Genomic DNA, 6,968 nt, shown 5'->3' on the forward strand with positions numbered 1-6,968 from the left:
CCCTAATTCTAACTCTGGATGTATAAACTGACCCTTAAGGTCTCCTTTCTCTGAAGGGTTATCTCCTTCACAAGAGAACTGGTAACATTTCAGGTTAACATGGGGATGGTACTTAAACATGTATGAGCTTTGACACCAATGATCAGATGCTACTATCATCATGCCTGATACTTGACCCATTTACTTACACAACAGAAGTAAAATTTCATTAGAACATAGATTCAGCTTTTAATACTGCCCAAATACCAATAGAAAGACCAAATTCCTGAGTGTATTTATTCCTAGATGTTAACATACAATCTATGGAAACAGTGTGATCATTTGTTAATTACAGCTGTGTGTTCACTGAGAATACATTTTGCCCATTTGGCAGAAATCCAAAATATTAAAACTACCGAGCTGGGTTCCAAATATATTGAGACTGCTCTATCCTTTGGTTCTAAGATAGTTCACAATGCTGAAAATTTGGACTTTGAATTTTTTGCAATCCCCCAGAAAAGAAAGTAGTCCCAGAGGTAATAAATTGTTAGGAAAGATGAGTGCCTGCAGGTACAATGTTGGCCAACTTTGAGAGAAATGACTGATTGTCTCAAATAATCCCCAACTAACTCTAATCATGGCTTGTGCCCCTTTGCATCTCCTGGGTCTGAGATCCTCCACTTAGAATTACTTCTCTGAGTTAGGTCTCAAGGAGCCACACACACAACAAAATGACATAGCATAGTATTTTAGAAATTGTGGATATGATATACAGCATCTAAGCCACTGTTTATTTTGTCAGATACAGAAGTTGAAGTCAAGAGAGGCAGTGTGACCTGTACAAGGTCACCCAGACAGGCAATGGTAAAGACAGCCCTAAAGCTCTGAGACAAGGCTTCTAAGTAACAGTGTCCTTGTTGTATGTATAAAGACGTAACAGAGATCCTGCCATGAAGTTCCTGTCCAGGACTCCAACCAACACAGATTGTTTCTATTGCTATCACTATGCAACACATTCTTAAAGTGTTATCTCTGGACCAGCAGGATCAGCATCAGCTGGGAACATTTTTAAAATTATTTTTTTTAATTTATTTTTGGCTGTGCTGGGTCTTCATTGCTGCATGGGCTTTTTTCTAGTTGCAGCAAATGCAAGCTACTCTTTGTTGCAGTGCAGGGGTGTCTCACTGCAGTGGCTTCTCTTGTGGAGCACGGGCTCTATAGCGCAAGCTCAGTAGCTGTGGTGCACAGGCTTATTTGCTCTGAGGCATATAGGATCTTCCCGAATCAGGGTTCAAACCTGTGACTCCTGCATTGGCAGGCAGATTCTTTAACACTGAGCCACCAGGGAAACCCTGGGGACTTTTTATTAATGAAAATTCTCAGGGGGCCTCTAGACCTAAATCAGAAACTGAGGGTGGATCCCAGTAACTCACGTTTCAATAATGAAGCTTTTCACACGTTTACCCATGTCAGGATCCTTATTTTCTATTTTCACCAGAAACCTGACACAACATAGCACTTATTTTCACGGAAACTTGGTATGGAATAGATCAATTTCTCTCAAATATTAATGTGAGAAATCACTACCTGGGGCTTCTGGTTAAAAAGCAGATTCTGATTCAGTAAGTTTGGGTTAGGGCTTGAGGTTGTTCAGTTCTAATAAGTTCCCAGGTGAGGTCAATGCCTCGAGTCAGTGAACCACACTCTTAGAAGCAAAGGAGTATAGTTAACAAGCATCAATATCAAATTTTCAGCCTAATTATCTTGGACTAAGGAGAGGTGAAAACTGGGATATGCCACCATTCACGTGTCCTTTCATAGCATCAGCACCAGTGGCCTCTTGTGGTCCTCCGAAAAAGACATAGATCAGTAGACTTCTCTCCCTAACACTCCACAGTTCTTGCTAGTCAGTTGTACAGTTTCAGTGGTGCTTTTGGGACAAAGCATAGGACTAAGGAGGATTGAGGGAGGGCTGTGCTGCAGTAAAAAGAGCAGCCAAGGGAGCAAGACTCTGAGGGGCCCTGCAGTGGGAGGGCTCTGGGTGCCCATGAGAGAGACCAGGAAGACAGACATAGGGCCAAACAAGAAAGCTGGGAGGCACCGATGACAGGCATGACTGACTTCCCAGTTTTGAGAAAGTCAATCCAGGGCAGAGGTGCGAGGAATGTCAGTGAAATCCATACAATTTAGTTTGAGGATGGGGCCTGTCATGTCTGATGGAATGCCTTCACCCTCAGTAAGTGTTTGGGCATTTATCATTAAACCATCCCTCTGTCTTTACATATAGTACTCTTAGATCTGCCTTTTTAAAAATCTTCCTTCTTATTTATATTGGGAACTTTCATCAGAAAAAGGATAACCCAGAGGGATGGTATGGGGAGGGAGGTGGGAGGGGGGTTTAGGATGGGGAACACATGTATACCCATGGCGGATGCATGTTGATGTATGGCAAAACCAATATAATATTGTAAAGTAAAAATAATAATAATAATTTAAAAAAAGAACATTAAAAAAAGAAAGAACAGAAAATATTTTCTCCACAATTGCCATTAAAGAAACCCTATGCCAAATAATAAAAAGAAAATGCTGTCGGGCTGTACTCAAGGCAACATATGACTGCCGTGAATTATTCTGATTGATGACCCAGTGATGGGTGGGTGTGCACTGTGGTCTGGATGCTCAGCATCAGCATGGCAATATGGCAAGAAAATTTTCTGCTGCGTATGGGCTGTTGGCATAGGGATTTTTCTTCTCTGATTTACAGTCCTGTATTCTAACATCAGTTTTCATACTCTTCAACCTGGACAGTTTCTGGCAGTTGCACAGTCAAAGGTCAAATGGACAAGGTGACTAAAACCACATTCACGAGGGAGAAAGGCAGGAAAGATCCTTGAGTCATATTCATGGTACAAATGGACGGCCAAATACTCTGTGGTTCCCTTAGAGGAGATTTGGTGTCACTAGCCCAAATAACACTGCTGCCCTGGCTGACCCTCTATAATGGATCTTAATATAATGAGATCCCTGGGTGTATTAAAGAGTACAGCCCCCACCTCCAAGAGAATAAGACTTGTAGTGCAAGGTCATTTTTAATATAGGTCAGGAAGGAAGGAAAAGAAAAAGTCACCTGTCTTATCCTCCAAGTGACTTTGATAAATAATTTGTTGGCACATTAAATTTAGTTGAACTATACCATTCCTACTGCTATAAAACAAAGAGATGAGACTATCATGACCAAAATATTCCCCTTCTTGGTGATTCCTTATTAAAGTTGGCTGGTAACTTGAAACTTACTTCTAACAAGCCTTGAACCCTGAAGTCATTCTCCCCAGCAATGGTTCAGCAGCTGACATTTTATATCTACACTACATCTCAAGCCAAAAGAGCCTCTTTGCCTTTCCAAATATCCTGCCAACCTCCACCAGGGAATTCTGGATGGTGTGGAAGATTCAGGAAGTGAATTGAGGCTGCCAGGAATCTTCATCCAGGTTAATCAGCTCTGTAGACACTCGGAGAAAAGAAGCAAGCTGGCTGGCTGAGTGGTGCAGATAAGCAGATGGCTTGGGCACAAGTTAAATGAACTGCATACTGGCTTCCAAATTCTCCTGCATCTAAAGCCATCAAAACAACGTGATATTACTGCAGATTTCATTATCAACTTGATGAACATTTACCATAATGGGAGAGAGGGGACGATAAATTCAACACTTTGTTACCTTTAAATGTGAACTTCCCTTTTACAGTACACATCAAAAAGAGTTACGGGAATGAAATGTTAAAGACATCTAAATATTTTATTTTTAAGATAATTCCAAATTCATATATTTATGGTGATTATAAGGAGTCCAATTTAAAAATTGAATAATTACTCAAGGCGAAAAGACTGCAATTTTTGTGTGAAATATTTTATGACACATTTACTAATAAGAAAAGAAGATTGTATTCAGTTGCTTAAAGATTTCATTAATTTAGGAAACAAAGAATGTTATACTTTTCTGCCACTGATAACTGTTGCTTTCTTCCTAGGGAGTCCTATGATTTTAAATGATCTGAATGAACCCACACATGAAGAATGAATTTAGAGTCATAATTCCTTACTATTAATAGATAAACTTAGGTCAAGTCTGAAGCAGTAGGTATCAGGGAGTCTTAATTCTCAGTCTACACTAACTCATATATATAATACAAAATCAGAAAATGATGATTAAAAACTATGTGGCCTTTCATTTTCCCAGGAAAAAAAAGATAAATATCTATTTGCTGGAATAAAAAAGCATCACTTGGTGAATAAATTCGAAAATAAAAGTTTGTTTGGCTCACTCTCTCTGTTTATCAGCTCTCATGTTGAAGCACAGAATAGTGGTGGGTACCAGAACCAACATGAAAGGATCCAGCACTTGAACATATGCTGAGATTTGTAGGTCCTGATGACTCACTATTTTTAGTACTAAAGAAATTATTTATGTCATTATAAAGGTTTAACTTTGAGAATTCACCATTACTTTAGATAATTCATGAAGGCTAGAGCAAAGTGTTTTTTTTTTTTTAATTAAAATGCAGCAATTTTAAGTAAAATGTTTTGAGGATCAGATAACCCAAAGAGCAAATAAAATCTTTGTGATTTTATGGAGTATGATGTATCTAATGGAATCTACAAACCTAATAATGCATTGAATGAAAGTTATTAGCCTTCCTTGATTCCATTTGTTCTTCTACAACATTTTGTTATATCCAATATACTTTTTTGGGTGCTAGAGATACAAATGTATAGTAGACATCCATTTTGCCTACAAAGCACATATCTTTCATTTTATGAATAACAGCACCTCCCTGTTTCTATGGGGAAGTGCTTCACTTCTACTTGATCATTTGAATGACAGAAACTATTACTGCTCTCCCCACTCATGAATACAGAGCAGGACACTTGACCCCAAGTAGGCCAACCAAAGCACCCACTTCCCCTGGGAACAGTAATTGATCCGGAGATGAGCACATCTCAGAGGGACCAATCAGAGCCTGATTTTAGAAAGACACAGCTTCTTGAAGGACCAATCAGAGCCTGATATTAGAAAGACACAGCTTCTGGTGTGACTCATAGCCATGGCCACCATCACATGGAAGTATTTGAGAGAATAAAGCTGTCAACTACAGGCAAAAAGAAAAGAGAGTGTTGAAGACACTCAAGTACAACTGAAGTGCTTGAAATTCCTAGAGCAGCTGAACATTCTATAACTTGTCCTTCAGCCCTGTGAGCTACCCCCATAACCTTTCAAACAATTCATCCTTGTGTCACACATTAAGTCAACCCTTTACCAATGCAAGTTGAACCGCACCTGTCCACTAACAAGCAGATTTTTTCAGGATTTTTGACTGCATGGAGGGTCAGCACTGCCTAACCCTCATTTTGTTCAAGGGCCAACTGTAGTTTGAGTTGAACTTCTATCTCTTAAAACCAGGTAAGTTCTATCTTCCTATATTGGGTGGCCAAACCCACCCAGTTGGTCCTCTGACATTACAGTCTAGTGAGAGAGAATATCAGTCAAATGATAAGTACATCTGTGGTTTCAAGATGTGTCAATACTACGAAGGGACACTGACACAGACTTTCAACCCTTCACATAGCATGTTCACCAGAAACCCCGAAAACAAACCTTCCATCACTGGCTGAGCAATCTCCAAACTCCTTCAGTTTTGCAATCTGACTTGGAGCATAATTCTGAGCATAATTTCAGAAAGCTTTTATGAAAGGTTTCTGAGGGCTAGATTTAATCTACTAAACTCAGAAATCCACACTATGCACTAATCAAGTGTTCACTGGCCAGGTCTACAGACAAAGGGAGATTGATTACTTTGGCTAATGGCCAGTTGTGGGTTCCACAGGGAAATAGCAGCAAATGGACCTGGGGCTAAAGGAGCAAATATTTTCAATTAAAAAATTAAACATGTATTCCACATTTCCTAGAAGAAATTATATGTTAGGGTAACCAAGAGAAAAGTTATTCTTTACTGAATAATTTAAGATAATTGATATGAAAGGAAAAATAGAACTAGAAAAGCACCCTTGGGGGCGGAGCGACCTGCGTACGACGTGACGCCATCACGCTCCGGTAAGCCCTCTGCCGGGCGTACGCCGAAACTGTGGAGTTCTGAGGTGGGTTGTTTGCCAGTCCCGGAGCGCGCAGCGTGGGAGCCCTCAAGGCGAGGTGACCAAAGCCACATCATGTCCGTAGTTCGTTCATCTGTCCATGCCAAATGGATCGTGGGTAAGGTGATTGGGACAGCAATACAAAAAACTGCTAAAGTGAGAGTGACCAGACTTGTTCTGGATCCCTATTTATTAAAGTATTTTAATAAGCAAAAAACCTACTTTGCCCACGATGCTCTCCAGCAGTGCACCGTTGGGGATATTGTGCTTCTCAAGGCGCTCCCTGTCCCAAGAACAAAGCATGTGAAGCACGAACTGGCTGAGATCGTTTTCAAAGTTGGACAAGTCGTAGATCCAGTGACTGGAAAGCGCTGTGCAGGAACCACTTACCTGGAGAGCCCAGTTGATCTGGAGACCACCCCGCTAGCCAAAAACCTGGAAGAACTCAGTCTCTCCACAACACAGTGAAGGAGGATCGGAAAACAGAGCCAAAAGGGAATTTATAAGTTTACTCTATGGAAAAATTTTTCTCAGTTTCCTCACAAACCGTCCAGTTTCTTGTCTGGTATTTATGAAATCGCTAAAAGTAAAGTCTTTGTTATAATTTTTCATAAAAAAAAAAGCACCCTTGTGCAACCCCTTGCAACAGTCACCAGTGGACAGAGACATTAAATAGAAGGATGGGGAGAATTACAATGGAGGGACCAATGTTACCACCTGAACCAGTGATCAATCTTAGCATCCTTAGAAGTGAGAAAACCAGACACTGTGTGTCTTTCATGGTGGGACACAACACAAAGCACATAGCCCTGCCTATGAAGTATTTTTAGGAAACAAGTGAACC

The 6,968-nt window shown here is 40.4% G+C and overlaps 1 pseudogene; it reads left to right on the forward strand.

Moving 5' to 3' along the window:
- Positions 1–6,066: 6,066 nt before the first annotated feature.
- On the forward strand, positions 6,067–6,726 carry LOC109564442 (small ribosomal subunit protein uS17m pseudogene; annotated as a pseudogene).
- Positions 6,727–6,968: the final 242 nt, after the last annotated feature.

The sequence above is a fragment of the Bos indicus genome, chromosome 10 (assembly GCF_029378745.1).
Source record: "Bos indicus isolate NIAB-ARS_2022 breed Sahiwal x Tharparkar chromosome 10, NIAB-ARS_B.indTharparkar_mat_pri_1.0, whole genome shotgun sequence".
Taxonomy (NCBI): Eukaryota; Metazoa; Chordata; class Mammalia; order Artiodactyla; family Bovidae; genus Bos; species Bos indicus.